Here is a 20547-nt window from a genome sequence, read left to right as displayed (position 1 = left end):
AATACCTGGCATTTTGAAATCTGCGACATCTTAAATTCTCAACCTTACTGCTTCTGTGCCAAGAAACCCCTGAGGACAGCCGTGCACATCACAAATCTTTAACTAAATAAATATAAATGTGGATTATGGAGCAGGGCAGGCCTTCTCAATTTGTGACAAACCAAAGAATGGAGGATTGCTCTACTCCCAAATGACACTTCCAAGAGCAGAGTGTTGTCAAATAGGGTCATCAGACGCCAAATTAGACTAGGGTAACCTGTAAGTATAAAATAAGAGGACCATCATGTCCATGGTGGAGGAATGTTTAAGATGAGAATTAGTACCACACATTGCTAGTTAGTCAGATAAACCACACAGAAGTGAGAGGCACTTAGGTGTGGTACCACATTCTCCCACTGACAAGTGCAATTCCTCACAATGTTTTTAAGTGCCTGCACATACATTCCGTCTTATCTTCTTACAAATTAAACATCTACTATGGTCTATCTTGCGCTGTATACATTTCCGGCTACTCTTCAAAGGTCTTGTCCTAAAGAGGCCTCATAGACCACCAGCATGGAAAGGATGGCTATTGGCCAAGCACGGCGTGTGAAATTTGGGCCAGTTGTTGCAAACTGCTTGTGGCACTGTACTCATGGCTTAAATGTATACGGTTGGAGCCTGCCTGTCACAACTAATGTAGGAAAAGAGATTACAAACTACAAGAAGACTGGCCCTAGGCACTGCCTGGGAAAACAACAGCGAAATGGTGAGAATGTATGGCTGAGCAAGGGAAAGGCCCATGGTCATGCAGAGTCCTTACATATGTAGGTGAGCAGGGATCAAAGTGTTTGTACTGCAGTTTTAAGAAGTAGTTTTTGCCTCCACCAATACGGGAAAGGAGACCCACCCATTTCGAATTGAAGAAACCCAAGATGTAGGAGTAGCACTCTTACGTACCTGTGGGTATGGCGGGTTCGCAGTTGTCAGCGTTGCAGCAGGTAGTGTTAGCTCTCATTAGCACATACGTGGCAGTCACAGTTTGAATTTTATCACATCTTCGGCCTTTCGTACCACAACCCCTGATGAATCTAGATGTTGATTTTGCAAGCCCTGCACAGTAAGCAGAAACCCACATAAGAATCTGAAAATGCATTTGCCAAATTCAGAGCAACCACTGAAGAAAGTTGGTGGTGCTTAAATCAAACTGCAAGTCTTTTAAGAAAATTTATAGACATTCTGGAAAGCAGAGCTTCTAAAAATCTATAATATATGTTTTAAGAGGCTCGTTTGTTTCTTGGGGAAAGAGCTGATCAAAAGCCCTTAGTTTGGCCTGGGTGTAATTTTGATGAGGCAACACTCGCTGGACAATATTTCGGGGGTGTTTCAAATGTATTGACAAACTCTCACATTTTGACTTTGGAGTCATCACAGTTGTTGACTAGGTTTGCAAGTGGCATGGACTCTATCTTCCTGTTATGGCTGTGCCTGGGAAAGATGTGAAATCTTTCTGCTAGTAAATATTAGAAGGTGTTCATGGCCCATGGGAGGCCTATAGGGTGTCTGCTACCTCTATGTGGTTGTATTTCATATTTTTAATAAGTCTAGTAATGTTCAGCTGGCAGCCCATTTGTTCATACATCACAGAAGACATGATAATTTGCTGGGTCTCAAGGAGAAGTGTTCCCATTGAGAGAAAGCATTACATTACCAGAGCTCAGGTGCTCTACCCTTTTCCCCACAGCCGCCTCCAGGGATACTGGGAGGCATCAGTACCTTCAGAGGGAGTGCATTGGTTTGTGGGTCCGAGTTAACAGGTATTAATTGTCAATGTTTAAGTGTCCTTTTAAAAATACGGAATGACCAAGGGAATCAGTACGTCTATCTAGATTCCACTGAAGCACACCGTATTTCACTCGAAAACTTCCCCTACAGGACACATACCCTCATGTACTGGGCTTTTCAGGATTAAAAGGCTCTAAGAGCTTCATTTGGTACTCAATCAGTAAAAGAGGAATAGGTCTCACACTTGCTGTAATTGGTCATGTTGCTGCATGGTCCCGCTTCCATTGCCACTCCCTGGATATCTTCTGTAAGGCCCCCTGGTACATTATCTGATATCTCCCTCTCAAGCATACCCAGCTCCAATTCAGGTTATGGGCTGCCCTATGCTCCAGTGAGTGAGGTAAGCTATCAATTTCACACGCACTCTTTTGATGCCGGTGTACACTAAGTTGTGCAAGTCCCCAGCCACAAAGCTTGCTAAACCAGCAAGTTACTTATCTTCGGTAACGGCCTTTCTGTTGGATACTCCATCTAACCACATATTCATAATCTTGTGAATATCCCCCAGGTGCAGAATGGATCCAGAAACTCAAATCAGTACTCCTCCAGCCCAGTAGATGGTGCTGCATGGCTCTGCACTGATATGTTTACACTAAGAAAGTGAGAAGCAGGTTGCATAAAAGCACCACCCAGGCGTGCTGACATCAGTTGCTTTCTAAGGCTTATCTGTACCCTCAATCCCACAGCCCATCAGCAAATGGGTGTTTGTGAAGATCTCCAGTTTGGAATCTTTTTAGATGGACGAGAATCCATTCAACGGAATAGGGAGGTGGGGGTCAGTGAGAAATCTGCAGTCAGAGTATCCACCAGAGTGTTACCAAAGGTAAGTAACATCTTCTAATGGATACCTCACACCTCAAATTCCTCACCTTGTGAATAGATAACAATGCAATACCTCCTCTGGTGGTGGGTCTGGAGAGTGGCTCAGACCAAAATGTCCTGCAGAACCAAAGAGGCAAATTACCCATTCTGACAGACATGACTTTCAAGGTAATAATGCTTTGTGAGCATGTGCACTGATCCTCACGTAGTCACGTAGCAGCTTGACAGATATCCAGGACAGGCACCACACATGCTAGCACAATAGTAGTAGCTTTGGCTCGAGTGGAACAAATCTTAATTCATTCAGGTGGCTGGTTCTTAGCTAGCACATAGCAGATTTTTATGCAGAAGACTATACACCCAAAGATGGCTCTTTTCTGCATTGCCTCGCCCTTCTTCACTTCCAAGAAGCACACAAAGAATTTATGGTTCACTCGATGATGCTTGGTGCGATCAATATAGAAACTGACGGCTCTCTAGAGGTCCAAATAACAGTCTCCTCTTTGAAGTGTGGTAAATAAAATAAATATTACCGGACTGAATTTCATGCGGAATCTTAAAATAAAGTAAAATAGCTCAAAATAACAAGAGGCAGAATCCGTGGTATAAGAGGTTTTCTAATGGGCTTTATTCCATTCAAAATGGCCGACTCGAGTCGCGGCCCTCAGGTTCCGTCACCACGAAGGTTCAGGAAGTGAAGTACAATAATTTATTAACAGACATGTATTTTTATAATAAGTACATTACAATGAAACGAATGTAGAAGGCGTAACATTTGATAAGAAAAGTGACAAAACAGTGACATAATCGAAACTAGGCGTAATAAGGAATAAAAGAAACATGATTGGTTAGAATTATCAGACATAGGTGGATCTATAAGATAATACTTGGCATAGATGCGCGCGCGGCAGCATGACGTGTAATTGACGTGCAACTAGGGGGTGAAGGGGACTTGACATTTAGCTCTACATGTGGAGACGAGAAGTCTGGGGTCAAGTCATCCTAATCCCAAATCATATCTAACATCCTATGTTTAAAGAACTGTGTTATCCACAAGGGAAGAGACTCTCGGACAGAATCTATTCTATACTGACTGTGTACGTGTACAAGCGTCTAAGTGTCTATATGAGATGCGAGGGATAGAAAACTTTCCATGGCAACAGGGCTATGAATCACTTGCAGGAGGACGGAAAGGCTGAGTCCCTTGCTTGTGAGCTAAAGGAAATGTTTACCTAAATCACTGGACAGGAATGCATCGGCTGGAGAGCAAAATAGATAATTCGAAGGTGAAATACAACTTCTTGGCAGACAGGCGAAAACTGGCCGAGGCAGGCACCGTTAGCTGCACAGGGAGTAGGACAAAGTTCATGGATACAGATGCGAGCTCAAGCTGAAGCTGTCAGAGACAGAGAGCAGGGAAAGGCTTTGAGGACAGAATCGGGCCTACTCGCCTGAACTGTAAAAATGGAGTAACTTAGCCATATAAAGTCGGTGGCCTTTCATACTTAGGAATCGAATATCCAGCCCATTGATGGCGGATCTGACAGAGAACATGTTGACGGTAGACACACATATGTTTGCGTCTTAGAAACTGGAACTGGAGGGAACATACATGTACTTGTAACATGCATATAGAACCGTTGGGGTCCAAGATAGGGGACATAACTGATCAGGAAAATCCACATTTCCACATTCCCTCCTTGTCCCCTTCTTGCCCTTCACGAGACATCAATCTTCATCATTCCATTGATTTGCTCATGGAGCATCATTTCTTCTTCCTTCTTCTTCCGGTATTTTGAACGGGACCTGTGATGTGGAATGCATGATGTGGCACACAGACCACAAATCGCTGGTCCACATTGTAGGCATAAACAACAACTGAAGAGCATAAGAAGGCCAATACCTAGGAAGGATAGAACTCTCCATCCCCAGGCTGATATCACACTCCAAAACCACCCGGACCACGTCCAAGTGCCTGGATTCTCGTGTATCTGGCTTACAATCTTATGAAGGCGTGTTATAGCTTTATATACAGATGGCGAATTTTCTGGTATGAATATGCAGCAGCTGGATCCGATGACCCTGCAAGCTCCGCCCCTATCGGCCAGGATGACGTCAAGGACAAGACGATTCTGGAGAACAACAATTCTCATCACTGATTGTTCCTCTGTCAGATTGCCTAGGGCGGCTATAGTCTCGTTTACTACAGCTTCAAGAGTCTTGGTGAGTCTGCGTATCAGCTTACTATTTGATATTGTACCTATATAGGGAAAGATACCTTTATTGAAATCTACATACTTGTCCCATGCCGTCTCAGTATAACCGACAACTGGGAGATCTCTTTGCTCTCTATTGTGTACTAAATGAACATTTCGATAATAATCAGGGGGAGCTAGGAAAACAGGTGGCAAAAGGAATGCTATGTAACAGGTACCATCCCAATCTAGAGGCAGACGCATATATGCCGTCTGACCACATATGAAGTAAGAATGGCGAGAAGCTCTAAATGAAGATTTTCCTTGATCACTATATTCTACTGTAGTAACGCATTGGCTATGGCCCATATGTATGGAACCAACTTTTCTTACACATAATTCACCCTTAACTGGAAATACTGACATAGTGGGCAGAATTAGTTCAACTTCGGATTTGACATTCAGAATCATAAGATTAGGCGTAAAATTACCTAATTTATACACTTCATTTTCTAAATCAGTTCCTGTTCTACTGGGGTGACCCTCCTTATTAGGGTGACAGACTTCGAATAAAACTAGATTCAGATTTCCCCATATCCAATGTTGTTGATAAACTGCTGTGTCTGGGTCTATGGAATTTAATAAACTAAACCATGCTCCACAGGAGCCATTGTGTGTGAATGGATGTGGAAAGAAAGGCAGAACTCCTTTGTTATTCTGATAGGGAGGGAGTCGGCCACACACCCAACAATTGGTGGCATTACTAGTCTGATGGGAATGATGTAACATACTAATGAATGTGTTATTGCGCAGCGCAAGTCTATAAGATAATTCATGTGGCGGTAGGTCACTAAAAGAATGTTCATCAGTTATATTGAAAACACGTTTAGAAACAGGATAATACATATGCAACAATATACTTGCAGTAACTATTAAAAAACTCAAGGAAGACAAAATTAATAAAGTCACAATACAGTGGTTACGCAGTAATTTACAATAAGCATGTCGTTTCATTATGATTCTGGACTCTACATGATTCAGACCTAAGGGGTACATGTCGGGACAGATTCAACCGCTTCACCTTGGAGAGGACTTAAACAATCAAATCGTCCGACAGTTTAGATCTGGACCTGAGTTTCTGTTTATAGAGTTCGGTGCTACTGGCCTCAGCCAAAGGTAGCTTTGAGTCAATGGGGGAAGACACACGGGCAGTACTGTCTGTGTCAGGAGGAAGTCCATGAAATTTTTTGACGTGACTCGAATGAATCCACCCTTTTCGTCCCTCGATCTTCACGGCTGTTCTTGTGGTCAACAGGACCAACTTGGGTGCTTTCCACCTGGGCTCCAATTGACTTTTCCTGTCGAAGTTTCTCACAAAGACAAGATTACCCGGAACAACGTCATGGGGTTTCGCCTCAGTGTTGTCGGGAAAGGCTGCAGCTACCTGTGAACGAGAAGATTGTAGTGCAGACATCAAGGAAGCCAAGTAATCTGTCAACATATTACAGTCAACATCAGTTATTTTACGTGGTATAGGCGTCCCCCACATATTCGGCGGTCTACCGAAGATCACCTCATACGGGGATAGCCCTGTTCTAGAGTGTGCTACCATTCTCATGTAAAAGAGTGCAACTGGTAATGCTACTATCCAGTCGACACCTTTCTCTCTACATATTTTGGACAGTCTGATTTTCAGTGTCTGGTTATGTCTTTCTACGAGACCTGCTGCCTCGGGGTGTCGGACACAGTGGAATTTCCACTGATATCCCAACAAGAGTGAGACATGTTTCATTAATTCGGATGAGAAAGGCTGACCATTATCTGAATATACAACACGTGGTAAACCGTACCGTGGGAAGAATTCTCGAACTAGCTGTTTGGCAGTAGTCGGAGCAGTGTAATCTGATACGGGATACGCCTCTGTCCAACGGGAGAGAGCGCAGACAACTACAAGGACATATTTGAATCCTCGACAACGTTCCATCTGAATATAATCCATCTGGAGGACTTCAAAAGGATGGTCAGGAGGCTGAAATCCACCCTGCTCTACGGGAACACTCTTTCCTGGATTAAACTGACAACATATCATACAGGTACGAACTTTTTGTTTAGCTGCTGCTCGTAAATGTTTGTTGAACCAAATGTGCTGAATGCTGTCTAGCATAGCCTTCTCTCCTAAATGTGCTGGACTGTGAACTGTAGCTATAATGGCTTGAACCATGGAATCAGGGAGAAACCATACAGATTTCTCCTTCGTCATCCATCCTTGATCTGTCTGGATCCCTCCTAGTTCAGTCCACTTCTTTATTTCTTCTGCTGTGGCATGTGTCTGTATGTCAATTACGTCAAGTGCGGGATCCTTAATTGTCATACACTGTGTTGGTGTCTGAACTATTGGCTTTGTCATGTCTAATGTGCGATTCTGAGCAGTCTGTTTAGCTGTTCTGTCAGCTAAATCATTGCCTTGAGAAATGGTATCAGTAACCTTCGTGTGTGCTTTACATTTCATAATCGATATAGCAGTGGGTAGATGTATTGCGTCTAACAAGGCATGAATGAGGGGCCCGTGCTGAATGTGGGCACCATGGGACGTTAAATAACCTCTCTCTCGCCATAGCACGCCGAAGTCGTGTACAACTCCGAATGCATAACGTGAGTCAGTGTATACATTAACTTTCTTATTTGTGGCTTGAATACAGGCTTGCGTTAGAGCAATAAGTTCTGCTGCTTGGGCTGACAGAGTATCTATACAATGTGTCTCAATAACTTCAGTGTCTGTTGTGACTGCATACGCGGCCACTAAATCTCCTGTACTTGCTCTCATGCATGATCCGTCTACATACAACGTCAGGTCTGGATCTAACAATGGAACGTCTGTCAAGTCTTGTCTAGGTTTCGTCTTTATTTCAATGATTTCAACACAATCATGAGCTAGTGGGTCTGTTCCAATTACAGGTAATAGTGTAGCAGGATTCAATGTATTACACCGTCGGATCTCTATGTGTGGTTGAAACAATGTCAGTTCATAACCGGTAAGTCTTGCTATGGTCAAGTGTTGCGTTTGTGTTCGGTTCACAAGAACCTCTACTGCATGTGGTACTTGTACTGTCAATGGGTGTCCTAATACTATGGCATCGCTTTGTCTGATTGCTAAAGCTGTCGCTGCCACTGATTTCAGGCATGCAGGCAAAGCCTGAGCTACGGGATCTAATGTACTGGAAAAATAAGCACATGGCTTGCGTGATCCTGCTTGATCCTGAGTGAGTACTGACAAGGCAGTACCTTCGCGTTCTGTAACAAAGAGTGTAAAAGGTTTGCTATAACATGGTGTTGCTAAAACAGGTGCTTGACATAAGGCTTCCTTTAAGCTTTCAAAAGCTTGTGTATGTTCCTGAGTCCAAGGGAGAACAGTCGATGTGGCTGCCTCCTGTGTGGTTAACTGAATGAGTGGTTTTGCTAGAAATGCGTACTGAGGGATCCACTGCCTACAATATGAAGTGAGGCCTATGAAAGCCCGCACCTCCTTTTGTGTCTGGGGTATTGACATGTTAGCAATTAACTGGATGCGATCTGGTGTAAGCTGCCTTCCCTCCTTGGACAGCGAGTGACCAAGATAAATAACTCGCTGAACACAGAATTGCAGCTTAGAAGGGGACACCTTGTGCCCCTTGTCGGCTAGGAAATGTAAAACTGTCAGAGAAGCCTTTTCACATTCTGGCTCGCTTCTCGCGGTGATCAGCAGATCATCGACATATTGAAGCAGTGCTGTATTGACTGGCATGTGGATACTGTCAAGTTCTCGTTTCAGTGCTTGGCTGTAGATGCTGGGGCTTTCTGTAAATCCTTGGGGAGCGCGTGAGAATTTAAAACTGCGCCCATTTAAACTGAATCCGAACAAGTATTGGCTTTCCGGATCTATTGGGACGCTGAAAAAGGCATTCTTGAGATCAATTACAGTAAAGAATGTTGCTTCGGAATCAATTGCTGTCAACAATGATGATATATCAGGGACCACAGGGAATTGTGGTACGATACACTTGTTTAGTTCACGCAAATCAATAACCAATCGGTACACTGGTGGAGCAGTAGGATCAGTTCGTTTAAGAATCGGAATTATCGGTGAATTACATACATTGGAGTCTGTTTCTACAACTACTCCCTGGGCAATTAGCTCATCAATGATTTTCAACAAAGCCACTACAGCATCATGCGGTAACTTGTATTGTCGCATTCGTGGTAGTACCACTCCTGCTTTCAATGTAACTCGATAGGGTGTAATGTTCATGCAGCCAACATCCGTAGGGCCTTGTGCCCATAGATGTACTGGTAAAGTCTGTAGTCGGGGATCCATGTCTCTAGACACATAGTGACCTTTAAAATCACGTAAAAACAACCTTACTCCTTCCGGAGAACAACATATTATGGCTCCTAGTGCTTTCAGAGTTTTAATTCCTAACAAATTTTCTGGGCATGATTTAGTAAGCAATAAATCTGTAGTTCGTGTCAAAGGTCCTATCGTAAGTGGTAGAGGCTGTGATACTTCATTAACAATAGGTTTTCCTGAAAAACCAAGGGAAACATTTTGAGAGCCTGAGAGGGGTGCCCCTGGAACTTCACTACGTTTTATGGTTGTTCGACTTGCCCCTGTATCGAGTAAGAATTTTCTATCTTGACCTAATAATTCACTATGTACATAAGGTCCTTCTTGATCTACCGGAATCTCGATAAGCGGTAAGTCAACTTCCCTCTCTAGGCTGGTTCATGCGTAACGCTGATACTCAGGGTATTCATACTGTGCAGTCTGATACATTTGTCGTGTTGTGGTTTGTGTGGCAGTAGCAGGCAACGGTGGTGCAGCTGGCACAAACTGTATGGGTTGCTGTGAGGCTGGCATAGACTGTTGCTGAACTGGCATGGACTGTCCATGCTGCATAGCTCCTTGTTCATTCTGATCTTGTCTAACTAATCGTGGTCTCTCTTTTGTAATACCTGTAGCTATATTACGTTTCAGGACTTGACAATCATGTACATAATGGCCTAGTTGTTTACAGTAATTGCAGGTTCCTTTTACAGGAACTGCAGAATCACCAGAATGTGTCACACCCTTTTTGTGACCATCTGCTGGTACTGTCTGAGAAACTAGCATTTTCATTTTTGTATCCTTCATGCGTCTATGCTCGTGTTCTTGTTCATCCCTAATTCTATTGTGATGATACTGTAACATTTGTAGCATTTGCGACGGAGTGTTACTTTGCCAGGTACTCTCGAATTTCAATATTCTATTCTTCACTGGAGGCAATGCATTTTCCACTAATTTTGTCACAAATAAATGTGGATATGAGTCACTACTTGCTTTTATACCACTATTTATACCAAAACATTTTTCAAATCGAGCATAATAATCGCTTGTGTCTTCATCTTGCTTTTGTTTACAGGCTGTGATTGCACCCCAATCTTCCTTTTTTGTAGTTAATAAACGTGGCAATACCTGTACTAGTAAACCTGGTAATAGTTTAACTTTATCCCCGAGCCCTGAACCTGCAGCTCGGCCCCTTTCTTCCTCTGCTAATGCTGTCCAGTCTATCTTTTGGTCTCCCACTTCCCACTCTTTTTCTTTCAGTTTTTCATATATGCCAGCAGGCAAAAGCACCTTTAATATCGTCATAATATCAGGAAAGGTGTACTCTCCCATCAGTAACATGTCTTTAATTTCTCGGTGGAAACCCGCTGGGTCTTTGTCATGACTAGGTACTACTTTTTTCATTTCTAATAATTATTGATATGGGTGTGTAAACAAATACACGGTGAAACTCATTGTCTTCGCCTTTTATTGGGTGCACTTCTCGTAGGGGATTTTGTCTATCCATATAGTACGGCGCTCTTTCTCTGTGGGGCAGCGAGAGAGAATCCGGACTTACAAAAAGGACATACTGCTTACGTGACACTAATATCTCTTTAATTAGCTTGTTACTAGAACCTCTCCATCTGTTCGTGAGTAGTTCCGTTAATATATCAGGTAAAGGACCAGGGTCAGCATGTTGGCTCTTATATAATATGAGGAGTTGCTGAATCATATATATTCCAGCCAAACGTTGTTCATCTGTACTGAGGTTAAAAAACGTGTGTGCTACGGTCTCATCACCGTATTTTTCAGGACTGTCAATCCAGTGAACGGCTGATCTGGCTAATTCTTGCTCATCCATGGAATCGAGGAGGTGGTAACCTCTTCGTTCTCGTAGTATTTTATCTGCGGCTTGAAACGAATGTTCAGGAGATTTCAGATTTATTACAGGCGTCGGATACGTTCTGCTATTATTTGGACATACAGAGTGTATTGGATCAGAAAAACATCTAGTATTTTCACAAGATCTTCCTCTGCCTACATAGGCTATGGTCTCTGACTGTCTTGCGGAATTCCCTGATTCGGACACTTCATCTTGCTCAAACTCGTCTGTTCCCAATCTCTCTTCATGAATACGCTCTATTTCTTTACGTATTTTTCGGCACATGGCTATTATACAATTTTGCTTATCGTGTCTCCCTTCTGATATATTCTGACTCCATCTTGTAAGAATAAGCATTGCATTCGGGTCTACCCCCGGACGATCTTGATTTCTGATTACACAGTTTATGAGGAAACGTAACAGTTCCCCCTGTATCTCTACTTTCTGGAATTCCATAGCTCTGTTAATACATCCTGGATCTCGTCCTGTTTGAACAAAATGATATATGTTATCTAGATGCGTAGTCATCCCTGGTAACCTTGCTAAATACTCTGCGGCTCGCCTGATACGTAATGATGCCAGGACCATTTCGTCCGCTTTACCAACCACGGGGTCATATCTACAATTCACAAGGAGTTCCTTAAGCGTACGTTCATTTACGAACTTAGGTGTACGTGAATGCGCTGACTCTTGAAAAACAAGTTTATTTATTCTAGGTGGTGTGAAGGTACTGCTAGCACCTCCCGTGGCCCCATCTGGGGCGTCGGGTGTGAATGGATTCGTTGAACGTGACACAGCAACTATGGGTGTCGATACCCCTGTAGAGTCGACTGCGGAGACAGATGCGGAAACAGATGTGCTTGCCGAAGCTTGTATCGGGACTTGCTGTTGCACGGGGACAGATACCTGATCCTGACGTTGAACCCCTCCGCCAGACGGTCTATGTGGTGTGGCGTTAGCATACTCGGGAGCTGCATCGTCTAGATATGAGGAAAGAAAAACATCTTCTGCGGTTCTGGGATGCCCCTTTGGATGTACCTTAATTGGAAATAACGGGGGTGGCAAGTCTTTTGGCACCTCCGTAACAGCCTTAGGTAGTCCTTCGGCTAGAAGGGGATACATACCATTCATAAGAGCATTTCTTTGTCTATTCACTTGTTCTGATTTCACTCGGATACCTTCCTCAATTAATAGATTTTCTTGAACTTTATTTGAACTTTCTTTACTCCTCTCTTCTTGTCTACGTGCTTTTCTGTTCGTCTATGAGATTCTTTACGCCATAACTCAACAGCGTCTTTCTGTGACTGTCTGACCTTTCTTTTCCATAACTCTTCCTCCACTTTCATGATGCACTCTGCATCCCAGGTTCCCGCTATGGGCCACCTTTGACTTTCCGGTAATCCTTTGGTATAATCTACCCATAGATCAAGAAACAATATGGCATCTAAGCCATGCTTATGGTACATGAAATGTCCTGGAGTGTCTCTAGGAGGAATAGGAACTGCTTCTTCAAGCACCCCTTTTCTGGTAGTAATCTGTCTTAACTTCGAGAAGAACGGCATATTGACAACTGATCTGATACTTACTCTTGAACTTACTTAATACGAGAAAAACACAATAATGAACAGTGAACAATGAACAATCATTCATACCACAATATGCAAGACATTTTCTGAATACTTTAAACATTAAACATTAAACATTATAACAATGATCGACAATGATGACAGTCTGCTTAACTAATCACCACGCTGAATTCTTGACAATAACTGAATACTTCGGAATACTTGATATACTGCTAAACAGTACATATACACTGCTAAACAGTGCAGACCGGATTTGTGTACCCAAATCCGTCTTGACCGGCACAACCTATGTGCGCGTCAACACGCCTCCCCGGCGATGGTACTCACCGAGTAGCTCCTTGAAACGGAAGGCCTCAGAGAATGGACAGGACTCGATAACTGCGGACATCGGACCCTCTGGACGTCGGGATTTCGGAAAACCTGGTGGGCCTCTGTATACCTCGGATCTTGCTCTCTCAGCTAGGCTCTGGTCGGGATACTTCGCACTTCTCACCGCCTCGTCTGGGTTGATCGCAGCCTCAGTCGCCCCCGCTTGACCGGAGGGAGCTTACAGGAAATCCTGCTGGTACGCGTTTATGGTCCGTCCAGCTGTGGCAGGAGACCGGGCCTGCAACGCACCGCCGGCGCGTGAGATGAGAAAGTGTCCCTGTTCGGGCGCCATTATGTGGTAAATAAAATAAATATTACCGGACTGAATTTCATGCGGAATCTTAAAATAAAGTAAAATAGCTCAAAATAACAAGAGGCAGAATCCGTGGTATAAGAGGTTTTCTAATGGGCTTTATTCCATTCAAAATGGCCGACTCGAGTCGCGGCCCTCAGGTTCCGTCACCACGAAGGTTCAGGAAGTGAAGTACAATAATTTATTAACAGACATGTATTTTTATAATAAGTACATTACAATGAAACGAATGTAGAAGGCGTAACATTTGATAAGAAAAGTGACAAAACAGTGACATAATCGAAACTAGGCGTAATAAGGAATAAAAGAAACATGATTGGTTAGAATTATCAGACATAGGTGGATCTATAAGATAATACTTGGCATAGATGCGCGCGCGGCAGCATGACGTGTAATTGACGTGCAACTAGGGGGTGAAGGGGACTTGACATTTAGCTCTACATGTGGAGACGAGAAGTCTGGGGTCAAGTCATCCTAATCCCAAATCATATCTAACATCCTATGTTTAAAGAACTGTGTTATCCACAAGGGAAGAGACTCTCGGACAGAATCTATTCTATACTGACTGTGTACGTGTACAAGCGTCTAAGTGTCTATATGAGATGCGAGGGATAGAAAACTTTCCATGGCAACAGGGCTATGAATCACTTGCAGGAGGACGGAAAGGCTGAGTCCCTTGCTTGTGAGCTAAAGGAAATGTTTACCTAAATCACTGGACAGGAATGCATCGGCTGGAGAGCAAAATAGATAATTCGAAGGTGAAATACAACTTCTTGGCAGACAGGCGAAAACTGGCCGAGGCAGGCACCGTTAGCTGCACAGGGAGTAGGACAAAGTTCATGGATACAGATGCGAGCTCAAGCTGAAGCTGTCAGAGACAGAGAGCAGGGAAAGGCTTTGAGGACAGAATCGGGCCTACTCGCCTGAACTGTAAAAATGGAGTAACTTAGCCATATAAAGTCGGTGGCCTTTCATACTTAGGAATCGAATATCCAGCCCATTGATGGCGGATCTGACAGAGAACATGTTGACGGTAGACACACATATGTTTGCGTCTTAGAAACTGGAACTGGAGGGAACATACATGTACTTGTAACATGCATATAGAACCGTTGGGGTCCAAGATAGGGGACATAACTGATCAGGAAAATCCACATTTCCACAGAAGGGGTAATGTGGAGCAAAGATAGTCAGAAGAGTGATAGCCTGCCTGATGTGGAAAGGTGCTACTATCTTCCACAAAAATGAAGCTTGAGTTCTCAACATAAATTTATCTTGAAAGAATGTTGTGTATGGTGGCGGGAACGAAATTGCCAGCAGCTCACTAATGCAAGGAGCTGAAGTCATCGCAACCAGAAAAGACCATTTTCAGTGTCAAGAGACGCAGTAGACACGTGTGCAGGATCTTGCAGGGTCAACGACATAACAAACAACAACACTTCTGGCATCTTAGTTTGAAGCAGGCTATTTTGATGGGTGCTAAACCAAACTAAAAATTGTCCAGAATCGCATCAACGAGTTTGGGAGGAAGATTGAAGAAGACAAGCAACCGCAGCTCAAACTCCACTCATGGAGGTGCAGAGTGAGGATGCCTAAGCGCAGGGCCCTGGCCCTATTGCTGTAGATCTTCCTTTAGCAGCAGCAGCTTGATAGGAGGATGGATGCCCATCCCCAGAAGTGGCTTGAAGGATTAATGTTGCAATGCAGGTTATTGGTAGGGGTAAGTATGCACCTACCACTACCAATAAGGCCACCAACACAGAACAGGGTTCAATAAAGGCCTCAGTAAATTAGCACCTTGCTCTTGGCAGCTGACAACAAGCAGTCAGGCATAACTTAGGAGACAAGAGTGTAAAGCTTTAAAAAAAAAAAAACAATACATCAAATAAGTAAGGCACAATAAACAATAAAAAAAACACACCCATTTTTAAAACTAGAAAATGTTTGCATGATCAAATAGACACCAAAACAACAAACAATGTAGGGAACCAGAGATATGATTTTTTTTAAAGATTAACCACTTTATAATGCTTAAAAACATATAGCGCCACTCTGGGATACCTGGTTGTGCTTGAACGCCACAAAGTCAATGTACGAGGCCACCCATGATGGAGCCCTGGTCGGATGCACTAAGTGGGAGGCCCTGGTCAAAATTTAACCTATACACTTTTCTGGAGCTTTTTTTTCCCGACGCCGCTTAACCCTCCACAGCAGGCCAGATTTGGCGAAGGTTTGCCGGTTTGAAATTCTGCGAGGCCCGGTCAAATCCTGGAAGTCTGGAGTTCAAGAGATTTCACTGGGACTAACCTGAAACCCAGGCCGGGTCGCAGTGGTTGGTAGTCATCTTGACTCTCGCCATCGGGTCGGTCACCTCATGGAGCTTTTTCACAAAAGTTCTCCAAATTTTCCCAAACTTCAGGAGGTGTTCCTGAAGGTCATACTTGCATGTTAAAGTGTACAAATCACCAATTCAAAGGTCTTGAATCTCCTAGATGGACTCTGGGATGTCGGACTACAATTTCCACAGTGCACCTGGCCAGTCCTTAAAGGTTCACTGGACACACTCCAGGATGAGAACTCTTGGTGGAGATGATGCAGGTAGGCTCTGTTGACCTGTAGCTTGCAGGGAGTCCACTCCTTAATCCTTCTTGAAGAAAGGTACAGTTCCCAGGGCTGTATTACCAGATTTTTTAGCGGGCGCTGTCATTCAGAGTGCAGGCCTTTGTTAGCCGATCCAGATCCCAGCCGGCAGTCCTTCTTCTCCTTGTAGTTTCAGGCAGCAGATCTGAGAGACAATGCATCTCTCACATATTTATTCAGTCTTCTAGGGCGACACGCAGGTGGGCACCTCAGTTCATTGAGATGCTGGGTGAAGTGGTGGTCGGCACAATGAGGAGGTGGTGCAGGAGGTAGAGGGGGCGTGGGAAGCGCAGGAGTGGAACTACGGGGGATAATAATAATAAAAACACTTACATCAAGCTGATGGCTGCATCGCTCCTCCTACCTTGGTGTTCTGCTGCTTCCTGGTCCCATCAGACACAGGGACAGCAGCAGAGACTCCCTGTGCAACCTCAGCGCTATGAGACCAGCACGGGGATTGAACTGAGCAGGCTAGTTTATTGCTCTGCTCAGGATAGGGAGTCTGTGCTGTTTCTCCAAGCCGGCTGTTCAATACAGCCCGGTTGGAAAAACCTAAGTGCATATGTATATTGGTCGGCCTAAGACAACAGGCCAAACACACATGTACTCTTATAAGTGCACAAACCAGTCCTTCTTCCCCCTCCCATTCCCGGCCCCGCCCCTGCCCCTCCCTGCACACAGTGGCTCAGAGCTTGCAAATGAAAAATAAAACGATATAGCATAGCATTTTATTTTTAACCTGCTGGCTCTGAGCCAGTGTGGCGACGCTACTCCACCATTGCGGAGGAGCCGCCCCTGCTGGGTGCCACCCATTAGCATGACAACTTCCACCAAAGTGTGGCATCTTCTTGTCCCACAAAGCACTGCACTTTCTCTCCAGAAGAGTAAGAGCTGGCTAAACCAACCCACAGTGTGCCTCATTTCCATCAGCTCTCCTCCCCCTGACCTCAGGCAAATTCCTGTCCTAAGCCTGCCTGCATATAAATTGTTTAGAATTATTGGCAGGATCTTTTGCGATAAAATGTTTTGGAAATCAGACTGCGAAGTGTTGTGTGATCTTAAGGATGGACAATGTCTCTGCGGTGAGATATGTCAACAGGATGGGAGGTCCAAGGTTGAAAGGTTTAGCAGATTTAGCAAGGATATTTTGGGAGTATTGTTTGGAGAGAAATATTTTTGTACAAGCGGAGCATATACCAGGGAATTCAAATTCTGTGGCAGATTGGTATTCAAGGAATTTTTACGACTCCAGCGACTGGATGTTGGACAGGTTGGTTTTTATAAAATTGAATCAATTTTGGGGTCCTTTTCAGGTGGATCTTTTCGCAAACAGGTTAAACACTCAGCTAGACAGGTTTTTCAGTTGGCATCCGGATCCGGAAGCGATAGGGATAGATGCTTTTCCTCAGGATTGGAGAGGTCTACGCCCTTATGCTTTCCCACCTTTTTCAATGATAAGCAGGGTGACAGGGATGATTCGGAAGTGGAAAGAGACGATAGTAATGATCACCCCATTTTGGAGCTCACAAGCTTGGTACCCTATGTTGCTGGAGTTGAGTGTGGATCTTCCAATTCTTCTACCTATGTATCGAGGGATATTGAGGGGACCGCTGGGAGAGGTCCACACTCTGGTGGATTCAGGTCAACTTCATCTGTTGGCTTGGAGACTTTCAGGAGAGTCTGGTGTAAACCAGGGCTTTCATCAGAAGCTTCGAAGCTCATCGAGGAGTCATGGTCACATGGAACAAGAAAGGTTTATAAGTCTGCATGGAATAGGTGGAACGGTTGGTGTGTGGAAAGGGGTTTGGATCCCGTATCAGCAGATGTAGTTCATGTTTTGAATTATTTAACTGATTTGCATAAGAAGGCTTGGCTTATAGATCAGTGAATTTGCATAGGTCAGAAATCTCAGCAGGTCATATTTTGGTGAATGGCATATCGGTTGGACAAGATGTTTTGGTTAAAAGATTATTAAGGAGCGTCAGGTTAGCTAACCCTCCTGGATCTAGGTATACTTCACTTTGGGATGTGACTTTGGTCTTACGTTTATTTGAATCTTGGGATGATAATGGATTGTTGGACCTAAAAGATTTGTCCTATAAACTTACATGATATGGGGGAAGGTACATCTTGCATTCCTTACTGATCTGCTCTCTCTTTGAACTCAGTTTGATTTACCCAGCCACCACAATATGGCTTATCCTCCACAGATTTATGTTATGTTATGTTATGTTATTTATTCTTTTATATAGCGCACGGCTACTCAAAAAGAGTGTCCCGGCGCTTTTTTGGAAAAGGAGGGCTGCAACACAATAACATAACACCGTTAAAAAAAAGGACAGAATGCCAGACAAATACATGCAGGAAAAACAGGCTACTGGGTAAACAGCCAGGTTTTAAGGCCTTTTCTAAAAGCTAGTAGGCTGGTAGCTCCCCGCAGAGTGAACGGCAGAGAGTTCCACAACTGTGGCGCCAGTAGTCCAAAAGAGCGGCCTCCCAGGCGAGCTCTCTTCACACGTGGAACAACCGCCAAAAACAGGGATTCCGACCTCAAAGACCGGGACGGCTGATAGAAGACCAGTCTCTTTTGAAGATACTTTGCTCCCACCGCGTGGAGAGCTTTGTAGGCCAGAGTCAGAGCCTTGAAGGCGATCCGTTTCCGGATAGGGAGCCAATGCAAGGTTTTCAACAGGCCCGATGCACTGGCCCGTCTATTTAATCCAAAGATTGCTCTCGCAGCGGCGTTCTGCACCACTTGGAGCCGCTGCAGCAAATACTCTGGCAGGCCCAGGTAAAGAATGTTAGAATAATCCAACCTGGACCCGATCAGAGCCTGCACTGTCAGTTTCCTATGCTCCTCAGACAGCAGGGGAAGGAACCTCCGCAGCATCCTAAGGATGCCGAAGCAGGTGCCCGACACCCCGAGGATCTGGGATTTCAATGTTAGCCCCTTATCCATCTTGACCCCCAAATTCTTGGCGACTTGGGAGGAGCAAGACGGAGGAAACATATTAATCGGCCACCAGGCCTGCCAGTCTGGCTCTGTGTCGCACCCAAAGAAGAGTACCTCAGACTTATCGGAATTGCACTTGAGGCTGTTCAGTTGGAACCATTGGAAAACAGCCCCAAGGCAATCCCGGATACTCTCCCCGTCAAAGTCTCCTCCTCTCTTACACGAGAAGAGGAGCTGGGTGTCGTCGGCGTAGGATACGATCTGGGCCCCATACGACTCCGCCAATGCCGCCAACGGGGTCATGAAGATGTTGAATAGGGTCGGGCTCAAGATAGAGCCCTGTGGGACCCCGACTCCCAGAGGCGGCATCACGGCGGAATCTGGCGAGGCCCAGACCGTTTGCCGGCGGCCGGCTAGAAAGGAGGAAAACCAGCCGAGCACCGTCCCCCGCAGACCTATCTCAAAGAGTCTTGCGAGAAGGCCATCATGGGGGACGGTGTCGAACGCCGCCGACAAGTCCAACATCACCAGCATGGCTTTGCCCCCAGAGTCCAGAACCCCTTTAATGGTTTCTGAGACCTCAAGGAGCGCAGTCTCTGTGCTGAGATGGGGACGAAAACCCGACTGGGTGGCGTGCAAGATCTCGTTGGTCTCAAGAAAATTGGAAAGCACAACCTGAACGTGCTTTTCCACAATCTTCGTGAGAGCCGGCAGCAGAGAGATGGGCCTATAATTGACCGGGGCCTTCGGGTCTAGGCCAGGCTTTTTGAGCAATGGAATCACCATCGCCTGCTTCCAGGCGTGCGGGACCACTCCCTGACTCAGCGAAAGATTCAACAGCGGGTTTGCCAGTGGATTGATCGCCTCCGCAACTTTCGCTAAAAATTTAGCAAGGCATGGGTCGAGGGGCGAGCCCGATTTGAGATTGCCCATTAGCGCTAAAGAGTCAGGGGCAGAGAGCGAAGGAAACACACTCAGCGTCACACCAGGCCAAGCCCGCGGGGATAAAATGGCCTCAGAATTAGTCTGGCCCGTGGGCCCAGGCGATGGAAAAGAATCCTGTATGCGTTGGATCTTGCTCGTAAAGAAATCAGCAAGGTCCGAAGCCCAGGTACCAGACGGTTTTTCGTCCGAGGTGTTAGACCATGGGGAAATAAATTCTCTCACAATGGAGAAAATCTCCTTGCAGGAGTTAGAAGCAGCTTCTATTCTCCTAGCTAGATATACTTTTTTTTCCAGGCGAATGTCCCGGTGATAGGCCTTGACCACCGTTTTATAGGTCAGCTTGGCTACAGTATCATATTGTGCCCGCCAAGCTCTCTCGGCCACCTTACACTGCTGCCGCGTAGCCGACAGTGCTGCGGTAAACCAAGGCGCAGAGACCCGTTTCGGTGTCAGGCGGGGTGTCAGTTCCGGGGCAAGATCATTCAGCCTGTCTAGGAGCCAAGCTTGCAGGGTCTCCAGGTCCCTATCCAGATCGCCAGAGAGGGAACATGGGTGATCCACAGCAGCCTGGGCCAGCATCTCTGGGGTCACACGATGATATGCCCTATGGACACGACCCTGTTGCTGTGCCAAGGCAGCCACCGGTTTAACTGTGCCTTTGATCGTAAATTTGGCA

This window comes from Triturus cristatus, chromosome 7 (assembly GCF_964204655.1).
Source record: "Triturus cristatus chromosome 7, aTriCri1.1, whole genome shotgun sequence".
NCBI classification, from domain to species: Eukaryota; Metazoa; Chordata; class Amphibia; order Caudata; family Salamandridae; genus Triturus; species Triturus cristatus.
Note: the sequence above shows the minus strand (reverse complement) of the source record.